General features: G+C 43.8%; 1 long non-coding RNA gene across 1 annotated transcript in view; it reads left to right on the top strand.

Annotated features, from left to right (window-relative positions):
• The window catches only part of LOC310666907, a 31,097-nt gene extending 18,711 nt beyond the window's left edge, over positions 1-12,386 (top strand). The window contains exons 2-3 of the long non-coding RNA XR_014506089.1: positions 4,800-4,970; positions 12,196-12,386. This is a non-coding gene — a long non-coding RNA (uncharacterized lncRNA). The remainder of the gene's footprint in view (positions 1-4,799; positions 4,971-12,195) is intronic.
• Positions 12,387-19,255: the final 6,869 nt, after the last annotated feature.

The following is a 19,255-nucleotide window of genomic DNA, read 5'->3' as shown; positions in this document are numbered from 1 at the left end:
GCAACTAGTCAGAAAGTTGCGAAACACCAAATAGGTTTTGCCAATAGTAACTACATGAAGCTGCTCTGCCACTGAGCTATAACCCTGCCCCTAAGTGCAGGAACACAAGAAACCACCTGATACTGAACCAGACCATTAGTTCATCTAGCTCAGTGTTGTCTATAATGTCTGGCAGTGGCTTTCCAGCACTTCAGAAAAGAAGTCTTTCCGAAGAGATGCCAGGGATTGAATCTGGGACTTTTTGCATGCAAGGCAGACGCTGTTCCACTGAGCTGCAGTCTTTCCCCAGGTTTTCTCTTCTAGATGCTGTGGAGGAGGGCAGATGCACATTTAAGCCTTCCTTCCTTCTATGAAACATTTTGGGTTCATATGCAGCCACCCATTAGGAGCTGAGTAGGAATTTTGGGGTAGGTTTCCATGCCGAGTAGAATTTAGTTGGATACAACCCTTACTTTGTATGGATCTTGAGCTCCATGGAGGAAGGCCAGACTGTCAGTGATATAAACTAATAAAAGCTAAAGTTTAACCATCTCCTACTGAAACAGCTATGGGTTTGCGTGATCTGCTTGCAAGGGGAAGCTCTCCAGAAGGTCAAGCTATCAAAATTTATTAAAATTTGAAAAGCTGTTGAGACATTCTGCTTGGTTCTAGTGGCACAGTTTAATGTAAGCTTCTCCAGTCAAAGGAGCTATGGGCTTGCATGTTCTGCTGGCATGCTGTAGCTGTCGAGCACTCAGAACTATGAAAAAATGATTATCATTTGCAAATCAGTTTTGCTAGGTACTTGCTTGGTTCTAGCAGCTGAGGTTTCATAGCAAGACATGTTTTAAGTGCTTCCAGAGAAGCAGTCGGGTACAATCCCTTAAATTCTACTTTTTAGAGTAGACTTTTTTAGTGACTGGGAGTGGCCACCGGGACTACATAACACCGGTTCTGAGAGATCTGCATTGGCTCCCAGTACATTTCCGAGCACAATTCAAAGTGTTGGTGCTGACCTTTAAAGCCCTAACCGGCCTCGGTCCTGTATACCTGAAGGAGCGTCCCCACCCCCATCGTTCAGCCCGGACACTGAGATCCTGCGCCAAGGGCCTTCTGGCGGTTCCCTCATTGTGAGAAGTGAGGTTACAGAGAACCAGACCAGAGGGCCTTCTCGGAATTCCTACTCAGCTCCTAATGGGTGGCTGCATATGAACCCATATGAACCTGTGGAATGCCCTCCCTTCAGATGTGAAGGAAATAAGCAGCTATCCTATCTTTAAAAGACATCTGAAGGCAGCCCTGTTTAGGGAGGTTTTTAATATTTAATGCTGTATTGTTTTTAACACTTGATTGGAAGCTGCCCAGAATGGCTGGGGAAACTCAGCCAGATGGGCGGGATGTAAATAATAATAATAATAATAATAATAATAATAATAATAATAACCTTGTCTGACTTCTTAATAGGTTGCAAGGGGTGGCTATTGTTGTTGTGTTCCTTCAAGGAGCTCAAAGTGGCATGCACAGTTCTCCTCCTAACCATTTAAATTTCTAAAAAAAACCCCGTGAGGCAGTGCCTGGCCCAGGCCACCCAGTGAGCTTCATGGCTGTTATGTACTGAGCTGAATAGGATCCAAACTGCAGCAGTCTGATTGGTCCTAGAACAATAGGATCCAAAATGCAGCAGTCTGATTGGTCCTAGAACAATAGGATTCAGAATGCAGCAGTCTGATTGGTCCTAGAACAATGCAGCAGTATGATTGGTTGGCAGGAACCACCCAATCATGCTCCAGATAGAAGTGAATCCACAACCTGATTGGCTTACAGTAGAATTTCCGGAATTAGCCAATCATGTGCAGCCCATTGTGTAAATAATGTATATAAAGCAGATACTTTGAGGGGACATTCATTCATTCCTCCTCACCACTATGAGCTGGATAAAGAGCATGAAATCACTTTGTGACTCTGAGTATATTTCAATGGCCATGTGGGGATTTGAACCTTGGTCTCCCAGGTCCTATCCTGACACTACACTTTACTGTCTCCCCATGGCAGCCACTTTGTGTTATGTCAACTGCCTCCCATTAGCAGCTATTTTGTGACTGGCACCCCCGGCCACCTCTTCAAATTACGAATGTGCTCACTGGTCAAAAAAGTTTGGTGACATCTGGCCTGTGACATCTATTCCATTGACATCAGCTATTGCTACCACACCTGTATTTACGAAGCCCACGAGTTCCAAGCTTTGTTCTCCCTGCTCCCCTCTATATTGATGAGCAAGCACCAGAAATAGCAAAAGAACAGCTTTGCTTTTAGAAACTTGAATGTGTGTGTGTGCGTACGTGTGTTGCTCATTCCCAGGCAAATATTGTCTCTTGCTACTCACAGAGTTGCAACTGAGCAGCTGGTCCAACTCCCTTGCTAAAAAACAACAAAACCACAACCCAGCTTTCAAAGACTAATACGGTTAGGCAACCAAAGGGCTCCAAACATCCTTTTGCCTGGGGGGAAAAAAAAAACATCTATTGATTGCAGCACATTTGAATTTTAGATTGCCAAATGCCTCCATTTTTCAAGTAGTTCCTGTTTGATGTTCAAGGTCAGGAAAGTCAATTGAAACTTAATTCTCTTCTTCATTGATTTATAGCAGCGCTGACTTTAAGTACCTGATTCAGGATGGATTCAATTGTTTAGCACTGAAAACAAATGGAGAGAGCTATTTTTCTGAGGGTTTTGCCTTGAATAATGGCTCAATGTGTTTTATCATATTACACTGCCATATTTTAATAGAAAGTATTATTCACTCTTGTTTCCTCCCCTGGCATGCTCATATGTTACCAGAAAGCATGACTTCTTAGCAAGACAAAAAAGGTGAAAGGGCTTAGCCTTAAAGCTGTCCATGTTCCTGTGCTCAGTTAATAACTACAATTTCCTATTGCCAGCACATTGTCACTATCAAAAGCCTAGCATTAAATGTTCCATTTCTGCGCAGCTCGCAGCAGAAATGCCCAAACAGAAATTTTGGGATGTTGTTGGAGTTATTGTTATTGATTAATGTATATACCACTTAATGTCAAAACAGGCTTTTACGTAGATGGCAAGTATAAAAACCAGTAACACACACATTTGGATGTAAAAATCCACAATTAAAATGCACAACTAAGACACACAATAGATTAATCTTATTAAAATGCTCAAATGCAAATTCTGTAATTAAAATATACAACCAAACAATCACCAAAATATGCAACCAAACAATCACCAAAATTCTTATTTCAATTCCTGGAGTTTTGAATTTGGGGGGTCCACAAAATGACTGCTGTGATGTGTGTGGCATAATGCAAAATATCTGGCATAGGGTATGTGACTGAACAAAAACTGGTGGTTGTGGGTGCCACAGCATTTAAAAGAGCATCCCCCCGCTTTACATCCATGTGAACTCAAGATTAAACTCTAAATATCTGATGAAGTGGGCTCTGACCCATGTAGATTTATGACTTAACAAATGAGTTACTTTTAAGGCACCACAAGGCTCTTCCCTGTTATCCCTGCCTATAAAGTGGGGCCCTCAGATTAGTCAACAAATCATTATTATTTTCCCTGCTGCCAGACTCCCGTCCCCAAACACCACAACAGTAGATCTTCCTTAAGAGTAAGGAGGAGATATTTATTTGGCCTAACAGCAGTACAGTGGTACCTTGGGTTACATACGCTTCAGGTTACATACGCTTCAGGTTACAGACTCTGCTAATCCAGAAATAGTACCTTGGGTTAAGAACTTTGCTTCAGGATGAGAACAGAAATCGTGCTCCGGCGGCACAGCAGCAGCAGGAGGCCCCATTAGTTAAAGTGATGCTTCAGGTTAAGAACAGTTTCAGGTTAAGAATGGGCCTCCGGAATGAATTAAGTATGTAACCAGAGGTACCACTGAACAGGGCGCAGCAGCAAGCAGAAGATCCAGAAGTCAAGATTCCAAAGTACAAGAGCAAGGCAAAAGGGTCACACCTGGACCGATTTTATGAAGTCACCCAACAGCTGACACATCCTCCCACCAAGCTCTTCAAGACAAGACAAGGTGAGCAAGGTCATGGGGCTCTCTCACCCTACCAATCTGCTGCATGTGCACATGCACTGTCAGGCTGGATGTGTTCTGATCCCAGCTATGAAGGTGGCACCTGTTTCTCGGTGGCAAGGCTGTGTTTGGTGCCTTGCCACCAGCTTCATGGCAGCTGCCTCCTGTTCAGCCCCTCCATCTGGCTGGTCATAGTCCTCCCAACTCCCCAATGAGGCTCTATGCTCCACTGGAGGGGCAGAGTAGAGAGCTTCTCCTTCTCTGACACCTCCTCCAGCCTTGGGTTCCAGCCTTCCAGACCTCCACCTGCTGCTGCTGCTGCTTCCTCCTGATCAGTTTGGGGCCGCCATACCATCTCAGATTCTGATTGAGTCAACGGGCTGATGACACCTGCTTCGGTAAACTACACATTTGCCTGTGATCCCATCCCTTTCAGCTGCTAGACAGCCTTTTTATTTGTAGGCTAACAAAACATATCAGTCTTATGAACTGTTTCCATCCTCCCTGCTTTGTGTTTCCTAATAAGTTGTCAGGGATGATCAGCCTGATGCACCGGAATGCTTGTTCTTCGCCACGCCAATTCCCTTTTGAGAACGGCTTTGATCCAGGTAAAATGTTGAAGGCTCTGCTTCGTATATTTCAAAAGCTGTTTGCCTTTGTGTTTGGTTACTTTCCCCAAGTAGCTGTCCAAACGTATATCTCAGAACACCGAAAGGGTAAGGAAGTAATCTGTCTGGTTTATAACACACAGGGCCTTCATTCTTTACATCCACATTTGCTGGTGATCACTTCAATGCCACTATTTTGAAAGAGAGAGCAGCTTTCTTTAGGCTGCTGAAACTGACAGCCAGAAGTATTCTAAAGAGAATTGGAATTTGCCAATTACGTAGATCACACAGGTAACCCACAGGTAAGCCCACAGGTAAGAGGGTCTTTGGTTCTTTCAAATTCTATCATTCTTTTATTTATTCATTTTCAATGTCCATGGGGATGTTATTAATCAAAACATCTGCAGTTTGGTTGCAATAAATTGGCATTTCAATGAAACAAGGACCACATTTGACACTAGTCCTAAAGTCTCCCACCCCTGAGTGTGTGTGTGTGTGTGTGTGTATGTGTTGAAAGAAAGAAAGAAAGAAAGAAAGAAAGAAAGAAAACAAAAGTTGACTAGTTTGGTGGCGTATTTAAGATCATTAGGAAAACCAAGTTACACATTGTACTGTGAAAAGGGAGTCCTGTGTGTCTGTTGCATATAAGAGAAATCCCACCAACATCCTCTTTTAGGGTCCTCCAAACCTTTGGCAACATATGATTTATGAGAGCGGTTCCCTCCCCACAGCTAATGCTAAACTTCACATATTTTTTTCTTCTCTCTCTTTTTTTTAAAATAATGTTTATTGCTTTTTGAACAATTTAAACACTACAAAACCAAATAAAAACAGTGAGAAAAAAAAATACAATACAATATAAAGACAATACATAACACTAAACACATTAAACTTACAAAACCAAACAAAACTAATTTAAAACACTCAAACAATTTCAATATCTTATCTTTCATTCACTTATTTTACCGACCTCCTCACACCTCCCTTTTTGTATTCCACTTCTGTCAAATGTTTCAGCAATTCCTTTCCATCTTCCTCTGTTATCTATCCTATAATTATCCTAACACATTCTAACCTTATTTTACCTTTAAAATTCCATTAATCTATTTATATTTAAATCCTTATAACATTTCTACTAAAGCCATATAACTTCATTCCAAAACTCTTTTAACATTCATTAATTTTACAATATTTCTGTAAATAATCTTTAAACTTTTTCCAGTCTTCTTCCACCGACTCCTCTCCCTGGTCTTGGATTCTGCCAGTCATTTCCGCCAGTTCCATGTAGTCTATCAACTTCATCTGCCATTCTTCCCGGGTGGGTAAATCTTGTGTCTTCCAATACTTCCCGATAAGTATTCTTGCTGCTGTTGTTGCATACATAAAGAAAGTTCTATCCTTCTTTAGCACCAATTGGCCAACCATGCCCAGGAGAAAGGCCTCTGGTTTCTTCAGAAAGGTATATTTGAATACCGTTTTCATTTCATTATAAATCATCTCCAAGAATGTCTTAATCCTTGGGCATGTCCACCAAAGGTGAAAGAATGTACCTTCAGTCTCTTTACATTTCCAACATTTATTGTCGGGCAGATGATAATTTTTTTCAAGCTTGACTGGTGTCATGTACTACCTATAAATCATTTTCATTAGGTTTTCTCTTAGGGCATTACATGCCGTAAATTGGTCCATAACTGTTCCCAGTCAGCCATCATTATATTATGTCCAACATCTTGTGCCCATTTAATCATAGCTGATTTCACCATTTCATCCTGAGTGTTCCATTTCAACAGCAAAACTTCACATATTTTTTTACCAAAGCAAAAGTCATAAATACGGTAAAGTTTTCCATTTTGGGAAAACTGATGTTTGGGCAGTCACCAGCATCTATGTCAAGAGTTCCTGAGATCTGAAACCTTTCAATTGATCATCCCATAGGTTTAGTAAACAAAGCTCCAGTGCAGTTCTGCCATCACAATGGAGCTATGACCTGCTGACAGTATGGCATGGCTGAGATTCCAAGTGTTAGTCTGTTAATGTATCTCATGTATCTCACCCCATAAGTACATACACCTGCAGATTGGCTGGAGGCTCAAGAGCTGTCATGCTGAGGCTCTCATCCATGGTCAGGAAACCACTGGGCAAGCCAAGCTTGGAAGAGAGGGTGCTCATGATGTGCTATTATTCAGAGACATGAACGAATATATGCCACCATCCCTACATGACTTGTGACATGCCCTCTGTGTCACTGATTGACTCAATTTAGCTTTAACAGAAATATATTAAACCAAACCATTGAATGAATACCAAGTGTTCCATATTGCTTTTGAAGATGTGATAAAGGTTCAACCTTGGATGGTTTTGATTCCTCAGTCCTATAGCCTTGCAGACTCTGTCCTCTTTCTTCAGTGCAGGGACAGGAAACTTGTGACCCTCCAAATTTTACTGGACTGCTGCTCCCGTCAATTCTGACTGCTGGCCATGCTGGCTGGGGTTAATGGGGATTGGAGTCTAGAATCTGTCGTAGTTATACTCAGGGCCAGATTTAGGTTTGACGAGGCCCTAAGCTACTGAAGGTAATGGGGCCCTTTATATGTCCAGCTGTCCTTTGTCAACAACAAATTGTCACTGTTTTTTGTGTTGAATATATTCTATATAGTAATTTATGGGCCTAATAGATATCTAAAGCCATTTGCCACTGTTGCTGTATGTAGGTTTTATTTGTTTTTTATCTCATATTTTGGAAATGTACATCCAGGGGTTTTTTCCTTTAAATTTTTTTGGGGGCCCCTAGAGAGTGGGGCCCTAAGCTATAGCTTATTTAGCTTATACGTAAATCCGGCACTGGTTATACTTTACAGAGATGTGCAGAAGTTGCCCCAAATCATTTGACCCTTTTAAATAGTCTTCTTTCCCCCCTAGAAAAATCACTCATGCAACACTTGCCTTTAAAGTTTAAAAATAACATATGGCTTTTACTTGCTGTACTTGCTCTTGTAGATTGAATGTTCAAGAGAAGTAGGTGATACTTACGTTACTGGAACATATTTACATGAATTTATGTCTGAGACTAGCTAATATTTACAGACTGGCTCTGAGGCAGGCAGCAGCATAGTGCAGCACACTTACTGCTGTCGCAGTTAAAACACGCACAAAAATTGATAACTGAACTAACTGCAAAAAAACCACACCCCTGCATCAGTATGTGACATCACAAGATTCTATGCTACAGCATTAACCCTTTGCGTAGTATTTCGGATGCCCTATTCCCACAGAATCATCACAGATTAATAATAATAATAATCTGGCTGAGTTTCCCCAGCCACTCTGGGCGGCTTCCAATCAAGTGTTAAAAACAATACAGCATTAAATATTAAAAACTTCCCTAAACAGGGCTGCCTTCAGATGTCTTTTAAAAAGAAGATAGCTGCTTATTTCCTTCACATCTGAAGGGAGGGCGTTCCACAGGGCGGGCGCCACTTCCAAGAAGGCCCTCTGGTCTGGTTCTCTGTAACCTCACTTCTCGCAATGAGGGAACTGGCAGAAGGCCCTCAGCGCTGGATCTCAGTGTCCGGGCTCAATGATGGGGGTGGAGACGCTCCTTCAGGTATACAGATTTCCTATAACTGCTACATGTACCACTAACACAGATGTGTAGAAAAGACATGACGGAATGGAAAGAACAGAGAGCTGCAACCAAGTGCACACATAGCTGAACAGAATTCAGTGGAAGAATCCTGATACATCCAGGGAGATATTTCGGTATGGAGAAGTGTCCCTTTTGTTGACTCCATGTTCCAGTGTTATGAAAGTGGGCAAATAAATGACTAATTGCTATACAGGGTACCTTGGTTTGCAACCACTTTGGATTACAACCATTTTGGATTACGACCACGTCAAACCCAGAAGTGTGTGTCCCTTTTTTTGGATTACAACCAATTTTTTTGGGGGGAGGCCCTATTGGCAAAAGCACACCTTGGGTTACAACCTGTTTTGGTTTACAATCGGACCTCCGGAATGGATTACGGTTGCAAACCAAGGTACCACTGTACAGACATTCACTGAACAGCCAGAAACTTCTGGGTGCAACTATCCCACGTGGTGAAGAACTGAACTTCAGGAGACAGCTGATTAGTGAAGTACCTTTAGGCCACAGATTGGCTCTGCCTACCAAGACTAGCCATTGTCTCCTGGACAGAAAGGAGTGTAAGAGACCTTCCTGTTCCAATTGAGCTTCAGTTCATGATCAGCTGCTCCTGATGTTCCATACATGTTAAACCTGGACCTGTGTCATGTAAAATACTGGCTTATGAGAGCATCGCTATGTACTGCCATTACTGTGCTAATTCCCCCCAAGTCACAGCCTAATTCAAAAAGCATATGAATTAGCTTAATTGCAAAATGGTGCCAATGAATACACGACTCAACCCCCCCCCCCCCCAGTACATATCATTGTTATTCCATGCACCCACAAGTTCTCTGCTTGTGACCATTTCCTTGAGGGCTGTCCATGCTGGAATAATTGATGACAATATTTATCATAATAATAAGGTTGAGGAGATGGAGCATCAGTCGCTTGGTAAATTTATTTGCCACTGCCCAGGAATGAATGCTTGATTGAAAGTTCTTTCTAAATATCAACTGACGCAGAGCTGGCTACTGGTCATCAAACACAGAGACATAATTGGAGAAAGAAGTGGAGGCAAAAGGTTTATTAAATCAACACTTCCCTTGATTAGAGCCGGTGATTACATAGAGTCAGGGACACACTCCTTCTCGGATGCTAAAAACATTTCTCTACCTTTTTCCTTTTTTTTTTTTAGTTCATTAGTTAGGAGGTCTCTGACTATACAGTGTTGTTTCATATACACAAGCCAACTAGATTGGTGGTTGACTGGTGTTATCCTCTACCACACTGGCCTTCAACTAGTGGGTTGGGACCTACTAATGGGCTGTGGCCTGATCCAAAGTGGGTCAGAACAAGAGCATTGCCACAGTGCAAATATATAGTAAATATTAACAAATGGGTCCAACAACACATGTTTGGATTAAAAGGGTCTCCTGGGTCTGAAAAGGTTTAAGTTGCCTGCTCTACTGCACATGAAGGTAGCAGAGTAGTTACTACAGGAGGCGGGCGCAGATCATGTGACGCAACATCTCTATCCTCCAACAGTTGGGCATGACCATGAGGCTCAGGTTTCAGAGGGCTGCCACTATTCCCCCTTAGCATCTGCCACCCGAAGCAATGGCCTTTCACTGCCTAATGTTAGGGCCGGCCCTGATATTTAGCAGTTGTTTCCAGGAGGCATTTCAGACACCATTCTGTAGACCACACAAGCAGCCTTGCTTCTCGTTTGGCACTGACAGTGTGAACCTACTCAGAAGTGTGCATTACTGGGTCCTACTCTCAGGCAAGTGTATACATTCTTTTCTATGCACATAAAATGTATCATGTAACTAGAATTTACAAATATGGCTCATAAATCTGGAAATAAACATGGAATGGAAAGGTGCAGTTTGAATGTTGAGTGCCTAGGCTGGGTACTCGAGCCTCATCAAATTTTTGTACTGATAGGGGTACACAGGCTCTGTGTACCTTTGAATGGATGTGTGGATACACACAGGTAATCCATATTCCACCCCCACCCCACTCCCCAAAAGACAGATTCTTCAGTTGTGTATATCAGGCAAATTGTACAAATGCACATTTTCTCCAGTTGGGTATCTGTTATACGCTTGTAATAATTTTGCACAATCTATTCTGGAATTGCTGGTCTTGGGGAGGAGCAAGGAATTTTTTCAGGATACTGAAGCTCCATATCAAAATTTACATCCTATTCAGTATTGCCTACACCTTTTCCAGCATCTTTCTTTCTCTCATATTAACAGTCATAAGGACTAGAATCTTATACTCTCGTGATCCTCAGATTTTAAGGAGTTTGCCAATAGAAAATTACCGGTATATGAATAATGAACTTGACCAAAATGACTCCATCACTGGACATGCCCACAATGACTGCTCCCCTCATAAAACGGGGGGCGCCCTTTGCATGGACGCGCGCAGCCCCTGGATCTGGAGTGTCTCCATCAGCATAGGCTTGGCTTCGCCTTCCCTCAGGTGGGATACCTGGAGGTCTCTGCCTACCCCAGTCAGTTGTCCAATCCCACCTGGGGGAAGGGTTGCCAAGGAGACCAGGCCAGGTAGGGGAGGGATTACCTGCCCACACAATAGAGGGAGGATCTTACCTGGGAATCCTGACTTGGCTCCAGAGCTTCTCCCACCCTACCCACCCTCAGTTACTGTCTTATTTTGCAGGTTAACTTTACTTCACAGGTTTTGCAGGTTAACTTTTCTTCACAGGTATGCGGGTGCTGCTACGTTAAGGTCGCTGTTAAAGGGCTGGAAAGGAATTTCCCTGCATTGGCAGGTTTTGCCTTTCCCGTAGCAAAACGTCACAACTTTGGCGGTATCAGGCCTTGGGCGGAATCCTTTAGTCCATCTTCCTCTTTGCGGCGGCGATACCAGGGCTCCCCGTTAAAGGGGTTTCTGAAGGGAGGCTTTGATCGTACGGCGAAAGGTCGTCATTGGTCTCCCCTGCAGCGGCGGCGTAATGGGGGCGGCTATCTCTGCTTGAACATATGTTCTCCAGAGCAGGCCCATCCCCCCCCCCCCACACGCTGGATAACCCTGATGCTCCCTAGGTCCCCGGCTGAGGACTGGGGAGGGAGAACGTCCAATGCCTGAGCCAAGGTCTACCCACATTTGAAATTTAATAAAGTTGTGGCCAATTTAATCCCATAGCACATTGTCTTGAGTCCACATGACGGGGGGGGGGGGGACCGCTCGGGATCTGGGGACTCCACCTGTCCACGCAATATGTTTCTCAGTGAGGCATTTCTAGCAATACATCTCCAGCATTTCTCTGCGTTAGACAGTGCCTTCCTGTAAATAAGTTGTGGGTTTAGCCCTAGTCACAGATTCAGATGTTTTCTAAGGCAAAAGAGAGTAAGTGATGGTTGAGTGGTCTGGGCCTTACTCAAACAATGAGAATGCAGGAGAACAACACAAAGGAGGTTCTGGAAACTGGTTTCAGGATTCCAGTTCATAAATCTTAATTTTGAATTGCTCATTCCCATGCCAGGAAAATGCATTCAAACTTTAGGTACCACCTGCACATTTCCAAAGAGATCGTAGAAACTCACTTCTAGAATCATTATCTTTTCAGAATTAACTTTCTCAGTTAAACTCAGTATAACCTTGAAAAACTGCCAGTATCTAGTATCTACTACCTGTCAAACACATCCAACACCTTACCAAGTTACAACATTTGAGGCTTTTTTTATAACAAGTTTTATTGAGTTTTAGCTGTACAGCAAATATAAAGCAAACAATCGATCAATATAAGATAATAGAACAGAGCTTTGAGTGAAGTTACAAAGAATACAGAAAAATGGAAGACCGGGTCTATTCAGGTAAGTATAATGACGAATAATGTTTTGACATCTTGGATTAATCAGTTTGTTTCTTTGCTTGTCTTACAGAACACTTGGGCCCACCAAGATAGAAAACCACCTAGGAGGCACAAAGACAATAAAACAAAGGACAAGGATAAGCATGTCAAATCAGCCAAATCTATTTGAAAGCCACAGGTGGAGAATGATCATGTTCCTGGGTGTTCACATAGGTTACAAAATCATATTGGATTGAAATAAAGTTATCATTTTTACTTTGACCTCTTGTGACTCTCAGTTTGTGTACCAATGTTTCTAACAGTGCAATAGCCCGCATCTCTGCAGGCCAGTAGTCTACAGTGGCACCTGTCATGTCTCTCAAAAATTTCACAGTGGTAGGTCTAGCAGCACTGAGTACATATCCCATTAATTCTCTATTATATGAAATAGACTCATCTTCCATAAAGAGGTTGAGAAGTGCTAGTTATGTGTATGTGTGAGTACTTAATAATATTAACCAACAGGAATATTACACTGTCTTCTAAAAGACTTGGACTCCTGGGCATGCCCACCACATGTGTAAATATGTGCCCAATGCTTGGCACCCCCTCCAACACCTCGGCTCATGTACAACAAATTACGTGGAGCAACAAAAAGTGAGTATGAGAGGAACATGATATAGATGTACAAATATATACAAAGTGTGGGAAAAGAGGGTAAGACAGAAGTTTTTCTTCCTCCGTCATAACAACTGAACCCAGGTTCATCCTCTGAAGCCGAAGAGTGGAAGTGTGCAAAGAGACAAAAGGAAACACTTCTTCACACTGGGTGCAATTAAATGATTGCATTTGCTTCCACAATATGTGGAATCGCTGACAAGGGGATTAGATATTAGACATTCATGGAGGATAAGGCTTTCAGTGGTTAGTAATCACAATGTCCGTGTGCTGTCTCCAGTATTAAAGACAGTATACCTCTGAATGCCAGCCACTGAGGAACATGAGTGAGAACTTTTGCACCCATGTCTTGTTAAGTAAAGGACTCCTGGCCATTAGGTCTAGTCGTGGCCGACTTTGGGGTTGCAGCGCTCATCTCGCTTTATTGGCCGAGGGAGCCGGGGTACAGCTTCCGGGTCATGTGGCCAGCATGACTAAGCCGCTTCTTACGAACCAGAGCAGTGCACAGAAACGCCATTTACCTTCCCGCCGGAGCAGTACCTATTTATCTACTTGCACTTTGGCATGCTTTCGAACTGCTAGGTTGGCAGGAGCAGGGACCGAGCAACGGGAGCTCACACCGTCGTGGGGATTTGAACCACCAACCTTCTGATCGGCAAGTCCTAGGCTCTGTGGTTTAACCCACAGCACCACCAGTGTCCCTAGTGGGTGCTAAATAGACATCTGGTTGGCCACTGCAAGGACAGAATGCAGGACTCAATGGGCCTGGGGGAGGTCTTCATTGTTGTCCAAATTTCTCCTAATATACACAATTTTTATATAGCTTTGTCAAATACATTCCGCATTGTATGCTATTTCCAGTAATATATGCCTTTTCATACACACTTCACCATAGATGACTTGGCTGTAGAATTGTGCTGCAAAACTCAGAGGAGTATGAATTTTGATTCACATATCATTTCCGGAAGTGCAGATAAAGCAGATTCACCTTTAAATGTGAACTGAAGCCGGTTCCTCCCTCTCTCCAAGTTAGAATGGAGGTCCGAGTATGTTGATGCTTGCAACAAAATCTAAATCACATGACATAAGCATTTAAGTAGAGGACGAGGGGGAAGAACCCTTTGCTTATGGCAGAGTTTCTGACTTCATCAGTTTGCTGAGCTCAGGAACTGAGTCAACAGTAATTAGCTCTCTGTCCCAAGCAGCATGAGAGATGAGCAACAGAAAATATGCGCCGGCAAAAATTTTGAGGTAAGCAACTGCTGTGCATTTAATGAATAGCTCTGTCACAGTTTTCATTTACTGCCCCCTCTCAGCCATTAAGGAGCATACTTGCAGCTGGTTGCAGAATACCACTTGAGTGATACATCTCCTTCTTTTAGATACTGGGATCCATGGATCAGTGGCAGAACATGTGTTTTGCATGAAGAAGGTCTTGGGTTCAAGGTAGGGCTGTGAAAGAATTCTTGTCTCAAAGAAGGAAGACAAAATAATACCTGTTGATCAATGGAGAGCCCCGTCTCCAGTCTGATTTGCCATTCTTCTGGATTAATTTCCAGATTCGTAATGCAGAAAGCAGAATTAATTATCCATATGACTGCCAAACAGAGTATCTGGATTATGGTGACCCGGAAACTGCGGCAGCTAGACTGGTGACTGAGAGTGGCCGCCGAGACCATATATAATCGGTCCTGAAAGACCTACATTGGCTCCCAGCATATTTCTGAGCACAGTTCAAAGTGATGGTGCTGACCTTTAAAGCCCTGAACAGCCTTGGCTCAGTATACTTGAAGGAGCATCTCCACCCCCATCATTCAACTCAGACACTGAGGTCCAGCTTTGAGGGCCTTCTGGTGGTTTCCTCACTGCGAGAAGTGAGGTTACAGGGAACCAGGCAGAGGGCCTTCTTGGTAGCGGCGCCCACCCTGTGGAATGCCCTCCCACCAGATGTCAAAGAGATAAACAACTATCTCATGTTCAGAAGACATCTGAATGCAGCCCTGTTTAGGGAAGTTTTTTAATGACTGATGTTTTGATGTATTTTTAAGCTCCTGTTGGAAGCCGCTCAGATGTTGGAAAGATGTTTAGAAGACATCTGAAAGCAGCCCTGTTTTGGGAAGTTTTTAATGTTTGAAGCTTTATTCTGTTTTTAATGTTATGTTAAAAACTGCCCAGAGCGGCTGGGGAAACCCAGCCAGATGGGCAGGGTAGAAATAATAATAATAATAATAATAATAATAATAATAATAATATACCTTCCAACATTTCTCCAAGGAAAATAGTGATGTCCATTTCAACAACAACAATAATTTTAATACTCTGCCCATCCGACTGGGCTGCCCCAGCTACTCTGGGCAGCTTTCAACATATATTAAAAACATTATTAAACATTTTAAAAAGTTCCCTCTACAGGGCAGCCTTCAGATGTCTTCTAAAGATTGTTTAGTTACTTATCTCCTTGGCTCAGGGGGTTACATAACTCCAACATTTCTTCGATGAATATAGTGACATCCTACCACACCTTCCAACATTTCTCTGATGGAAATAGGGACACCCTAAGGAAAAGTGGGACATTCCAGGATCAAATAAGAAACCAGGATGGCTTCTGTAAATCCAGGACTGTCCCTGGAAAGTAGAGACACTTGGAGGGTCTGGTAGATCTGCATTTTCAGGCCTAGCTATCCCAGCCTGTTCTTTGTGTCTCCCATTTCCTGAGACATTTTATAACCTCAGTGTTCCCCCCACTCTTCATTCTAGCAGAGTCTCTGCAGTTAGACTCCTTCCCTTCCAGCAAGCAGAAGAATGAGAGTGCCCTGCCCTGCTCCTGCTCCTGCTCCTGCTCCCACAGGTGGAGCCTCCAGGCAGTGTCCAAACATGGCCTCCACAAGAACCATTGCCTGACTGGTGCTTAGTAGCATGGATCAAGGCTTACTTAAAGGGCAAGGCACTGACAAAGGACCCATGAGCCCCAGTGGCAATCACAATAACACTTGAGAACTGCATCCTCCCCTCTCTCCCCTCAGACAAATGTGTTCTACATGAACTGCATAATTACATCTGCAAAGACAGTTCTTTTTCTCATTTCTCTCATTCTAGAAATAGGTTGTGGGTTTTCTTTTCCTTTCATTTCTCCCCCTGCAGAACTTCCCCCCGGGATATGCCACAAAGCAAAGCAATCATGCAAAAAGATTTATGACAGTCATTTGTTTACACAAATATATTCATAGACATTTTGAGTTCCCTCTTCTGTCTTTCCATTTTATTTAGTGTGAAAGCACAAGCTGTTCCCAAGTCACACTTATGCATTTTTCATAAATCAGATGCTACTGATATTATCACTGGAGAAGTAGACATATTCCAGGGTTCCTGCGTGGAGAGGGTTTGGGCTAAGAAACATGGAAAGTGGAAATTGTAAGGGGAAGGGGCACAGAATGAATGGGCAATACAGGAGCAAAACCAAAATGATCATGGTGGAATGCATGCAGAATACAACTTTTATGGGGCAGAGACCTACTATGTGTGCAGGGAATTGCCATGTACTCAGTGTTGATTGCATGCTCTGTGATCACTGTCCAAGTGTACCATAGCTCTGTAATCAGCCTCCCTATCATCTGAAGAAGGATATGAGGATACACAGCAATGGTTGACAATATGGTGCCCTCCAGATGTTTCTTGACTACAGCTCCTATCATCCTTAACCACATGAACCAGGGATGATCGGAGTCATAGTCCAACGACAACTTGGATTAAGAACACTTCAAACCCGGAAGTAGGTGTTTTGGTTTGTGAACTTTGCCTTGCATGCAGAACATGTTTCACTTCCTGTTGAGTGTGTTCCATTTGTAAATTGAGTCCCCTGCTGCTATGGGAAAGCACGTCTTGGTTTAAGAACACTTTGGTTTAAGAACGGACTTCCGGAACGGATTAAGTTCAAAAACCAAGGTACAACTGTATATTGAAATAAGTGTGTTGAATCAAAAGTCTTAACAAAACATCCTTAAACAATGAAAAGGCAACAATCATTTCATTTCCTACACCCTTTATTTTACACCACTGTAAATTGTAAAAAATAAATAATCGGTGTTTGCTATTTAGATCAATCCGTATAGCTCATTGAGTAGAACACAAGACCCTTAGTCTCAGGGCCGTCCTTTGAGCCCCACGTAGAGCAAAAGATTCCTGCAGGGGCTGGACTTGAAGACCCTCGTGGTCCGGTCTAACTCTTCCATGATTCTGTAATCTAAGGGCATTGCTTCCAAGTGAAATTATTCTCGACGTACTCAAACACAATTCAAACACATTCAAAGGTTTTAATAAAAAGTAATCTTTATTAAATAGTTTTCCAGATGAAATACATTGTTTCTGAGAGATTTGCATGGGAAAATCTTTTCGATTCCTCAATAATAAGGGCCAGTGGGGTGAGGGAGGCCAGGGCCACACCCACACCATTTCATGTGCTATGAAGCCGCTTTAAACACTCATGGCTTCTTCCCCCAAAGAATCTGGGAGCTATAGTTTGAAAAGGGTGCAGAGAGTTGTTAGGAGACCCCCTGTTCCCCTCCAAGAGCTACAATTCTCAGAGTTCCCTGGCAAAAAGGGAACTCTACCCCTACCCCTGACGCTAACCCTAACTCTAACCCTAACGCTAACCCTTAACCTTTAACTAGAGCTACAATTCTCAGAGTTCCCTGGCAAAAAGGGAACTCTACCCCTACCCCCTAACCAGAGCTGCAATTCCCAGAGTTCCCTGAAAAGAAGGGAACCCTTCCCCTACCCCTGACACTAACTCTAACTCTAACGCTAACCCTTAAGCCTTAACTAGAGCAACAATTCCCAAAGTTCCCTGACAAGAAGGGAACCCTAACCCTACACATTAACCCTTAACTAGAGCTACAATTCCCAGAGTTCCCTGACAAGAAGGGAACCCTAACCCTAACCCCCTACCCCTACCCCTACCCCTACCCTACCCCTACCCCTACCCTACTCCTAAGCCTAAGCCTAAGCCTAAGCCTAAGCCTAACCCTACGCCTTAAACTTAACCCAAGCTACAATTCCCAGGGTTCCCTGACAAGAAGGGAACCCTAACCCTACCCCAACTCAACCCTACCCCACCCTACCCTACCCTACGCTACTCCTAAGCCTAAGCCTAAGCCGCCTAACAACTCTCTGTCCCCTTAACCAACTACAGTTCCCAGAATCCCTGAGGGGAAGCCATTCCTGTTCAAAGCATCTTCATAGCACTTCCAATGCACGGTGCGCCTAAGGTGGCCTAATGTTTCCTCCCTCATTTTCTTCTCTCTCCCCACTGCCCCATCACTTGCAATGCAGCAGATGTCCGCCTGCAGTCTCCCTTCAAAGCTCCTTCTCTCAGGTACGGCCACGACCTTGTCCATTGCTCACTGCCAGTATTTCGCATTCATTTCTCCGATGTAAATTGGGACGTCCTGTGGTTCTCTTCATGACTTTGGACTTGGGGAAAACCTCACTGGCTCCGGACATCCCTGTAAGGCATAGGCAAACAGGTGAGTGGGATGGCCCCCATCCAACAGCGTCCCCCCAGACTCCTCCTCTGTTTGGCTGCCTGTTAACAAACAATGCTTCCAAACCCCTTTGCATCCATCTCAGCCAGCGTAGCCTCACAGCATCCACTAGCCTGAACGCAAACTCTTCCAACAACCACCCACCAGCTGCAGCCTCGAAAGGTCCATTGCCAGACATCAACCAGCTTCAGAGCTGAATATCCGTTGCCTTCAGGTAGCGATCCCACCAGCAAGTAAACTTTGTACTTGCCTTCTCCTTGCCCCAGAGCATCCCAGCACTGGGTGATTGCCTCCTTCCGCTTGTCAGCTTGCTGCCACGGGGCAGGAGACCACCAGGGCTGAGTGCCACCGAGCTGCCCATTTCTCTCTGGGGAGGGCAACTGCCAAGGCTTGCGCCTTGGCCCACATTTATACCCGCTCAGCTGCCAAATGTGTTTGTGGCATCACAGTCAACCCACAGACAATGGCAGTAGCTGGGGAGGCATCACCATCACACCCTCAGCCCTCACAATGGGGGGGGCGCAGCTTAGCAGCCAAAACACCCTCCCCCAAGTTGTGTTTATATCTGTGAAGGCAAGCTGTGGAGCAAGGATAAGGCAAGTACAAAGTTTACTTGCTGGTGGGATCGCTACCTGAGGGTGACAGATATTCAGCTCTGAAGCTGGTTGATGTCTGGCAATGGACCTGGCGTCCATTGGAAGTGTTATGAAGACGCTTTGAACAGGAATGGCTTCCCCTCAGGGATTCTGGGAACTGTAGGTGGTTAAGGGGACAGAGAGTTGTTAGGCGGGTTAGGCTTAGGGTTAGGCTTAGGCTTTGGAGTAGGGTAGGGGTAGGGTTGAGTTGGGTTAGTGTTAGAGTTAGGGTTAGGGTTCCCTCCTTGTCAGGGAACTCTGGGATTTGTAGCTCTAAGAGTTATGGGGTAGGAGTAGA

This window comes from Podarcis tiliguerta (assembly GCF_965153285.1).
Source record: "Podarcis tiliguerta genome assembly, chromosome: 16".
NCBI lineage: Eukaryota > Metazoa > Chordata > Lepidosauria > Squamata > Lacertidae > Podarcis > Podarcis tiliguerta.
Note: the sequence above shows the minus strand (reverse complement) of the source record. Positions and strands in the feature narration are given on the sequence as shown.